A 9,536-nucleotide genomic window follows, 5' to 3' on the forward strand; every position below is an offset into this window, starting at 1 on the left:
TGCCCTAGCCAAGGTTAGAGCATCATGGGAGCTGCTCTATTATGTGCCTACAGTGGGGCCATACACCAGCTGAAGATAAGGAGAGATGAGCAGCTTTGTGCCATCACTCCTGGCTTATGCTTTAGGGGATGTGGCTTGGAGAATGACAACATGGCCATGCTGTTGCTGCGGTGTTGTGATCCCCAGCTACTAAAATGGTCTATGAGTGGAGCATTGCAGCCAGACACACGTCAGAGCAGCCTTGACCCTTCCCTATGTTTCATGGGAATCTAAACACTTTCCAGCCACTGCTGAATGATCAAGGTCATAAAGGAGATGTAAAGTCTCTCATCCTTACCACTCCCTCTCAGCTCTGCCAGATGCACAAGCAGCACAAGTGAGGACCTGGGTCACACATTCTACATTTGTACTTTTCCTTTTTGTAGCTTCTGCAATTTCAGTGAGATGCTGTGGCCCTTGACAGTATTTTCATAACCAGAAATGGCACTTAACAGAAACCAACTTTGTATTAATGACCTTATTTTGCCCTTACATAAAATGTGGTTCAGCTCTGAAAAGTTATACTGTAAATACATTCTTACTCAGACTGGACAGTATATTCACTGACTTCAGATTCATATTTCCTTACTAAGTGAAATTTTTTTCTTACTAAGTGAAATTTTTTTTTTACTCATCAGTTGTAGAAAGCCATGACAGTTTTGGGAGGAGGAGGTGGATTCTATTATATCTTGCATATCATCAGCAGAATTTTTAACTAAAATCCAATTAGAAGACCAAAATCTACTGTCATTTCTATAGGTGCCATCCCATTAAATTTGAAGACAATAGGGTTATACAGGTGTATAGATAAGGGCAGAATCTGACCTACCAAATTTTTGTTACTGGTAATTAGGATAGTCCAGAAAGAACTCAGCTTGACTTTCAGATCCCAGTTGGAATTTGTATTATTCGTCACTAAAAAAGCACCAACATAATTTTACTTGTATGCTGAGCTGGAATCATTAAGAAATAAACACAGATCCGCACAACCTAAGACAAACCACATTTTAAATGTAGTTAAATATAGAAAGATGTGAACAAAGGGGAAAAAAATCAAGCCTAGACACAAATACAGAGTAGAAAAATACCTTCCAGGTTTTAAATCATCTGTTATTTTAAGGTAATCCTGTATTAGCATGCAGTATTACAATTATGGTTTCAAGCACTCCCTTTAAGTGAGAAGTAGACCTCTTGCATGCTTGGTTCTCCTTACAATAATCAGTTAAAGATATTTTCCTACCAGGACAACACATATATGAAATCAAGTTATCAGTGCAGGATGAAAAACACATGAATAGTTAATTAATATTAGTCTTAAAATTATGGATTTCAAACACATTGTATAAGTTTGTTAATGACAATGGGTGTGTTTATATCTTGCAAGTCATTTGATTTGCTTCACGACCACGAAACAGTTCCTGATAAAAAGTCAATGGGGATCTTAGGGCACCATCTGTTCAGATTGTTTTTAGGTGTATTATCGTGGCTGAAAGATGTGTGCACTGCCAGATGAATAATGGCTTCAGTTCTTTATTATCTATGAAAGGCAGAAATTGAACTAGAGAGCTGAGCTACTCTGAGTTTTGATCAAATTTGGATCACAAAGGCTTCACTTTGCCTTGTTTACTGAGTCAAGTTTACTTCCAGCTACGTCTACACTGCACGACACTGGCATGTATGAGTGACAATACCAGTGGTGGCAGATGACAGAACAAGGAGCAATGGTCACAAGTTGCAGTGGGGGAGGTCTAGGTTGGATATTAGGAAAAACTTTTTCACTAGGAGGGTGGTGAAGCACTGGAATGGGTTACCTAGGGAGGTGGTGGAATCTCCATCCTTAGAGGTTTTAAAGGTGCAGCTTGACAAAGCCCTGCCTGGGATGATTTAGTCAGGGTTGGTCCTGCTTTGAGCAGGGGGTTGGACTAGGTGACCTCCTGAGGTCCTTTCCAACCCTAATCTTCTAGGATTCCATGATATGTAGGCCACATGTAACTAAACATCACAGTGAAAAACAGGCTGTTCCCAACACTTTGCAAATCCACCCCATCCTTAGAGAGCCCCACTGTTCGGACTCTATGCTGGTGGTATGGGCTGATGCTAGGGAAATGAAATCCACTCCTTTAGCAGAGGGTCACCAAGCAGGACTTCTGCACAGTGCCCCCATCTACGTTAGCAGCTGTTATTAAGCCTATGGGCTGGAAGAGTTGCCACAATTCCTCTGTGCTGCTGGCAAAAACATTTTGGGTCACTCTTTCCATGAATATATGGGTCTCTCGACCTTTTCTCTAGCCTACTTCTCTCGTGGCTTCTCCAGCAGCATATGTGGGACTGGGCCAAGAACATTTTCTGTAGCATGAGTAGGTGCACAGGAGCGCTGTGTGGCTGTTCTATCTGTGGTCCTCCTACACACATCCCTTTGCGCACCTCAGTTGGTGCAGGGATCTTTCAGGGATGCAAAGGGTCCTGCTCTAGCTCTCTGCATCTTTGGGGAATTTTCCCATAAAAAAAAAAAAATCACTGAATAATTTATCAGACTATCATTACTCCATTGTATCTATGGGCTAGTAACAATACCTAGAAATGTCTCTCAGTGACCAATGTAGTTTTATTAAGCCCGAGAGATACTAATGGGCCAAAGCTTGAAGTCCTTATTCATACAAGACTTCCACTGATATAATAGAAACTAGGCCTGAGGTTGCACTACAGGTTTGTTCCAACAGTATTCTTTTTTCTGACTCTTTTGCACCTTCCTTAAAATAAAAATATTTTAAAAGGGGCAGGGAGGGAAGAAGGTAACCACCACAAGGATTCCCTGGGAAACATCTTGACAGCAATGAAGCATCTGCTCTTCTCACAAATGCAGCAGTATCCAGTAGCAGTAGCTATTTTGTTCTAATAAATTCACCTTGTTTTAGAATCAGGGACATTTGAGATGTGAAAGATCTAATAGGTCATTTACTCCATCTCTCTGCCAGTGCAGGACTGATAGGGGGCATTTTGGTTATATTACAATATCCCTATTCATGTTGCCCCCAACTAGATTTTCTGTTTTTCACAATAATCTTTGTTCCCCATTCCCAGATTTTACAACTACACCCATCTATGAAAAGCCTGGGTTCTTTCAGAAATGCCATGTACCAGTGCTGTACAGAATCAAAGAGACACAGCAAGAGTTGTGGTCTTCATTTGACCTGCTGCAATTCAGAAACTGCTAGGCAAATTGCTTTATTTCCTTCATTCACTTTAGCGAGAACTGCTTGAACTATTAATGGTATTTTTTTCAGGTGCTTAGATTTACTACCTCTCTTCTATAGTATTAGAGATGTCAGAGATGGGTGAGCTGATTTATTAAAAATAAAATCCTTCTTTTGGTCCCCCAAATCTTTAATCATTTCTGGAACTGAATTCAAACTTCACCCTTTAATGGTTCTTTTTAGAGTCTCTGCTTAGGCAAAGCGCTTACTGAAGTCAATAGGATTGAATAAGGACCATAAGATCAGTCCTTCAGTCATCCATAAGGAAAACAAAAATGCTTCATTTTGGTTGTGATTTTTATGAATTTGCTTACTTTTGTGAGATTGACCGGTTGGCATTTCCTTGGATTTTATTTTCTTAATGATTTATGTATTCTAGAGAGCATTGAAAATATCAGGGCTTGTGCTCGACTCAATTATGTCAGGCTCAATAAATGATGATTCAGAATCCCTGCCAATTCCTGAAATATCTTTAATCTATAATCTAAGGTGAACATCAGAAGAAAAGAGGATAATAAAAAAGGGGTGACGTTAAAAAAGAATCTGTTCCCTATGCTATAGATGACATAAATGAATCTCTAACGATCTTTAAATAAATCTTCAATCGTGGGTTTCTAAGAGATACACAGACATGTAGATTCCTGAAAAAAACATGAAAAATCACTTTCAATGCAAAGCAGAGAAGTAAATATTACTTTGCTGCATACAGCTGCCTGTGCACAGACACTGGGTTACCTTTAAATAATGTATCAAAGCTATGTAAATTTTTTTATTTATTTATTAGCACTTTAGAGGGGCAATTTTTCTAAGATCCAAATCAAATACCATTACACATTTCAGCATGATATTTCATTGACTTTTCTTTCTATGGACATTTAAGGGAGTTTCTGTGGTAGCACAAATATATAAAATATACTACAAGAAATGCAAATAGCCCTCGTGAAGCAGTGTGTCAAGTGATTAGAGTAAGAGTCAGGACTCTTGAATTTTGTCCTGAACTCTATCAATCTTCTGCTGTGTCATGGTGAACAAATCACTTACTTTATCTCTGCCTGAGATTTCCCATGTATAAAATGATTATTCTAACTCCCAAGCAGGGGTTATGAAAAATTCTAAATAAAATTTAAAAATTCAGGGCTAAATTGCGACACCTTACGTTGAGTAGTACCTCACTCCATGAGTGGTCCCTCCCTGTGGAATAGTGAGCTCCTCGACGTGAGTGAGAATGGCAAAGTCAGACCTTTTATTACTTGTGAGGAAACTTCAAAATGGTCAGTGTCCCAGCTCAATTCAGAAGGGAAAACCCTACACAGTTAGGGCTTCATTCTGACCTCGTTGTTCATTAGGAATACATCCCATGAAGTCAGTGCTGTTAAAATGGTGTAAAAGTGGTGTAAGTGAGATCAAACAATCAAGTCCAGTTTATCCTGAGCTTATCAGTGCTCTCCAAGCCTCTGGAGCAGGGATCGTCAATAGGCAGGCCGCGGGCCGAATCCGGACCGCCAGACACATTTGAACAGACCCCAAAATCTTTTTATTTACTTATTATTATCATTATCTTTATTATTTTCTCTGGATCTGGATCTTGACTATACCTGCAGCAAGAAATTTGGATCTTGACAAAAAGTAATTGACTACCCCTGCTCTGGAGCCTGCTAAATTGGGAAGGAAATCACACAAAAACAGGTTCTCATGAAATTTCTGGTGCTTTCTGCTTCTTGTCCAAAATACTTGTTGTGAGATTTCCTCCTAGTTAGATGGGAAAGCCAGACAAAAAATGAACAAAAATGGGGAGATGAGAGTTAACGATTCAGAAACTCCATAAAGGTTTCTTTCTGGCTTATTCCAGATATGGGCAAGAAATCATGGAGCTCTTCTTTATTTCCATAATAGTATCCACATGTCTACATTTTACCTAAGGTTAGAAAAAATTAAAAAGAGAATGTATATGCTTCTTTAAGACACATTTGCTGGTGCTTGCAACTGCACTGGGAGGCAATGAATAACAATTCCACACACAGATTATGATTTAACTAAATGGCGTTAGTTTTATTCAGTGTAAAATAATCTAGAAATTTTAGCACCTGTTAACTAGCACTTATATCAGTCCACTGTGGCTACCCCTTCAAACAACAGCCATAACAATTTCCAAAACAGACAAGTATTCCAATGGGCCCCACCTAATAGGATACAACTCTGAAAGAAAATTCCTCCAACCAACCACTTCCTTGAGCAAAAAAAAAAAAAAAAAAAAAAAAAAAAAAGCTTATGAATACGAAGGATTTTTAATCTGGGTTCAGTTTAAAAAGATTTTTCTTCCTTCCTACCATTTAGTGCACATCATGGCTCATTTCTCCCAGATTTGAATTTAATTTTAGGATTAGCCAGGTTTCCCTAAATGGTATTCCCTAAATACCACAGAAAACTCCTGGGTGAACAAAACCTTTAATAATTCCTCGTAGCAGAAATATAACACATTTTGCTCAAGGGAAAGCAAAAAACCTCCAGTGGTCTGGGAAACATTCCTTCCTGACCCTAGTGGAAGATTAGCTGTAGCCCAGTGTATGCATATAAGAAAAGTGACACCAAATGCAAACCAGACATGTTAATTGGAGTCATTGACAAAATGGGATGTAATTTCTCACAAGCAAGAAGTAGGAATGCTTTTCCTCTCTCTGACAAGATAGGAGGTAACAGTTAATCAACTGCCTGGCAAACTGTATTTATTGGATAGATTTTTTTTAAAAGTCAAGCATAAGAAAGACAAGAGGGTGAGGTAGTATCTTTTATTGGACCAATTTCTGTTGGTGAGAGAGACGAGCTACACGTAGCTCTTCTTCAGGTCTGGGAAAGGGACTCTGAGCATCACAGCTAAATACAAGATGGGACAGATTAGAGAATGTACTAACTACCTATGCTAAACAATATGTTCCATCTCGTATTTAGCTGTGATACTCGGAGTACCTTTCTGAGACCAGAAGAAGAGTTCTGTGTAGCTTGAAAGCTTGTCTCTCTCACCAACAGAAGTTAGTCCAATAAAAGATATTACCTCACCCACCTTGTCTCTCTAATATCTTGGGACCAACACAGCTACAACACTACTGCATCCACACATAAGGAAGTAAGGCATCTAAGGTACCTGGGTCAATCTGCCTTTTGGTTCTGGGATTAGCACATCTAATTCAGAATAGAGAGTTTCAACAGCCAGTGGTGCATCCAAAACCAATTCAAAGGAAGAAAAAGAGTCTTATGTTCTTCTACTTCTCTCCTTTCATTCTCCAAGCAAACGAGAGAGAGAGAGAAAATAGATTACAACAGCAAAACAGAACTACAGTGATCATATTCATTTCTTCCCACTCATAGAAAATGCATTGAAGAACCGATGAAAGGCTGCATAACTGCAGAGCTGGGTGAATAATTCAGAACCAATAATTTTTAGATGAATTTCATCTTTTCATTGATTTGCAGATCATCTGAACTGATCGTTATTTTCTGAGTTACATGTGTTATTCAAAACTATTCACTGAGTAACTTGTCATCTGTAGCTGGTTCACAAGTTCACAGTGAGAATTTGGTATTGGAAATTCATGCTGTTTTTACTAGACACAGGAAGTTACACATGACTGGATGAGTGTAACTTAGAATTGGCTTCTGGTGAAAATATTCACAATTCTGAATTTGAAATTAACTCCCACGAATATGCAGCAGTAATTTCTTAAAATTTACTGGTTTGCTGTATGTTCCTGCAATTCACTGGAACATTCACAGAATACAAAAGGAGTGCAGCAAACAGAGTCAAAGCAAATTCATGTCAAAGTCTGAACACATTCATGGAAAATGCAAATCTAGATGAATATTGCATATCAGTAACTTTATGATGATGATGATGATAATACATCCAACAATTAGGGCCACATCTTGGACCCATTAAGGTAAATGGGATTTTTGCAATTAACTTCAATGGGAACTGGTTTTAACCATTTGAGTGTTCACAGACAAATCATAAATGCAATATTCAGAGATTTGGGGCTCTCAGTCTTATCATATGTTTGACAAAATGGCCACACTATAAAAGCTTTACATGAAGAGCAAGAAAGAAAAATGTAAATGGCATCACAGCAGAATAGCTTACACAGGCAGTGCAAGACTAAAAGTAATCCACAGCTTGTGTTTATAAAAATTCACAAGCATTCAAGTGCACCTCTAAAGGAATTATGCAGACACTGCAATAAACTACTGTATAATATAATTAAACACAAAAAACTACAATAATAAAATAGCATGAAGGGACAGATTTTCATTGCTGTAGTAGTGACAGATTGCAAGCAGGACTCCCATTATTGGTAATGGGAGCTGCAGTTCTAATCCACAGCACACAGTGCTGAAAACAATATTCCTATGGGTTTGACTTAAACCCCCAGAGTTAAGGCTGCAACTCTATCTAATTCTCTCCATTGTGTTCCGATATTGAAACTCTCACAATGCCTTTACCCTTTTCCTTCCTTCCACCAGCTCCCCCTCTCGAACACATTTTCTAGAGTCCTGCAATACTTGAACACAAACAACAGGGTGAGTTCAGAATGAAGTGACATACATCTGTGTATTTCCCTTGCTTTTGTTGGGTTAAATCAATCTTGTTAACTCGGTTTAGAGTGGATAGCGATTAAAGCAAACAGACTCAATTAACGTATCTGGTTTGCATTTGGTGTCACTTTTCTTATGTGCATACTCGGGGCTACAGCTAATCTCCCACTGGGTCAGGAAGGAATCTTTCCCATGCCGTTGGAGGATTTTTGCTTTCCCTTGAGCAGATGGGTTCCACACACAGGGTAACCAGTTAGGATTATATATCGACTAGTCCTGATGAATCCATTCAGAGAAGTAAGGGAAAGTAAATTACTCCCATCCCCAATATGGCCACATTATCCTAGAGCCAGATTAAAGCAATCTTCTGCACTATCCATATGGGGCCTACATGGCCCTACCCTTGCCGTGGCCCTGTCCCTCCTTGAGTAGCAGCGGGTTTTAGAGTCCAGATGAATGGGGCAGTTCACACCTCTTACAGCTACTGTTTCAGGCTGTCTGCTGACTCAGAGAGATGTCACTGTGGTAGTTACACTTTATTCACACTTTTCAAGCTGCTTTGTTGTTTTGGATGTTGTTGTTTTGTTTGGGGGGAAAGGAGGCACTTACAGCCATGATTGCTAGAAAAATGAATGTTTTAAAAGAAAGCCAAGATTCTGATCTCATCATATGACACCAGGAACTGGGACCCTAAGCATTGGCCTTTTGTATCTATGTCTTAATGAACCCTGAGCTACTCGGACATTGGCTCTGGGTCCTGTGCAGAGCACAGGGACTGTGAAGTCCCTGCTCTCCCTCCAGGCAAGTAAGCTGAGTGTGTGTGAAGCCATGGCTGTGCCCCTTCCCTCCTACCCACTGGAGCAGGCTAGCCACACAGAGGAGTAAGTTGCATCCTTTGAAAGACTGCAATAAATTGCTCCCTCCCCAGAGCAAGAGAGGACTAGTGAAAGATCTGAGGCTCTTTGATTACTCCTGGGATAGTGCAGTTATGTGCCAACCATTAGACAGGGTTATATCTAAGGGGACAAATTAATCCTTAACCTTTCTGAATCTCAGTTTACCCATCTGTAAAACAGGTATAATATACAAACCCACAGGCAACCAGTGCTGATCACAGAGCACAGGAGTAATATACTTGTGAGATTCTCCTCTTACCAAGAGGCCTTTCTGCACCAGATTTGGTGTCTGCAGAATTTCTGGTGCAGCTCCCCCTAGAGAACATTTGCAGTGGGTCTGATTAGACTCTTGGCTACTGCTAGAAGATCAGGTAACAGCAACTGCCACAATGGCTTTTTAATCATTTAAGGATACTGATAAAAAGCCATCTGGGCCATTGCTGTTACCTCATCTTGTAGCAGTAGCCAAGAGCAAGTAGCAAGACCCCTAGATTGTAAAACCTGGCAGATTTATAAGGGGCCAATTCTTTTGAATTAAAGAGAAAGTTATTTTTGTCATTTCCTCTGGTTACTTCTCTCAACCAATCAATATCACCGCAGTCTTTTCTGGACTGAGTCCTAGAGCAGGTCTACACTACTGCTTAAGTCGATCTAACTTACGTCACCCAGGGGTGTGAAAAAGACACCTCCCTGAGTAACGCAAGTTACAGCAACCTAAGTGCTGTCCACCCTGGTGCCATGTCGGCGGGAGATGCTCTCCTGT

The sequence above is a fragment of the Emydura macquarii genome, unplaced genomic scaffold, assembly GCF_026122565.2.
Source record: "Emydura macquarii macquarii isolate MOO-44397 ecotype Brisbane River unplaced genomic scaffold, CSIRO-AGI_Emac_v2 contig_3240, whole genome shotgun sequence".
Lineage (NCBI taxonomy): Eukaryota > Metazoa > Chordata > Testudines > Chelidae > Emydura > Emydura macquarii.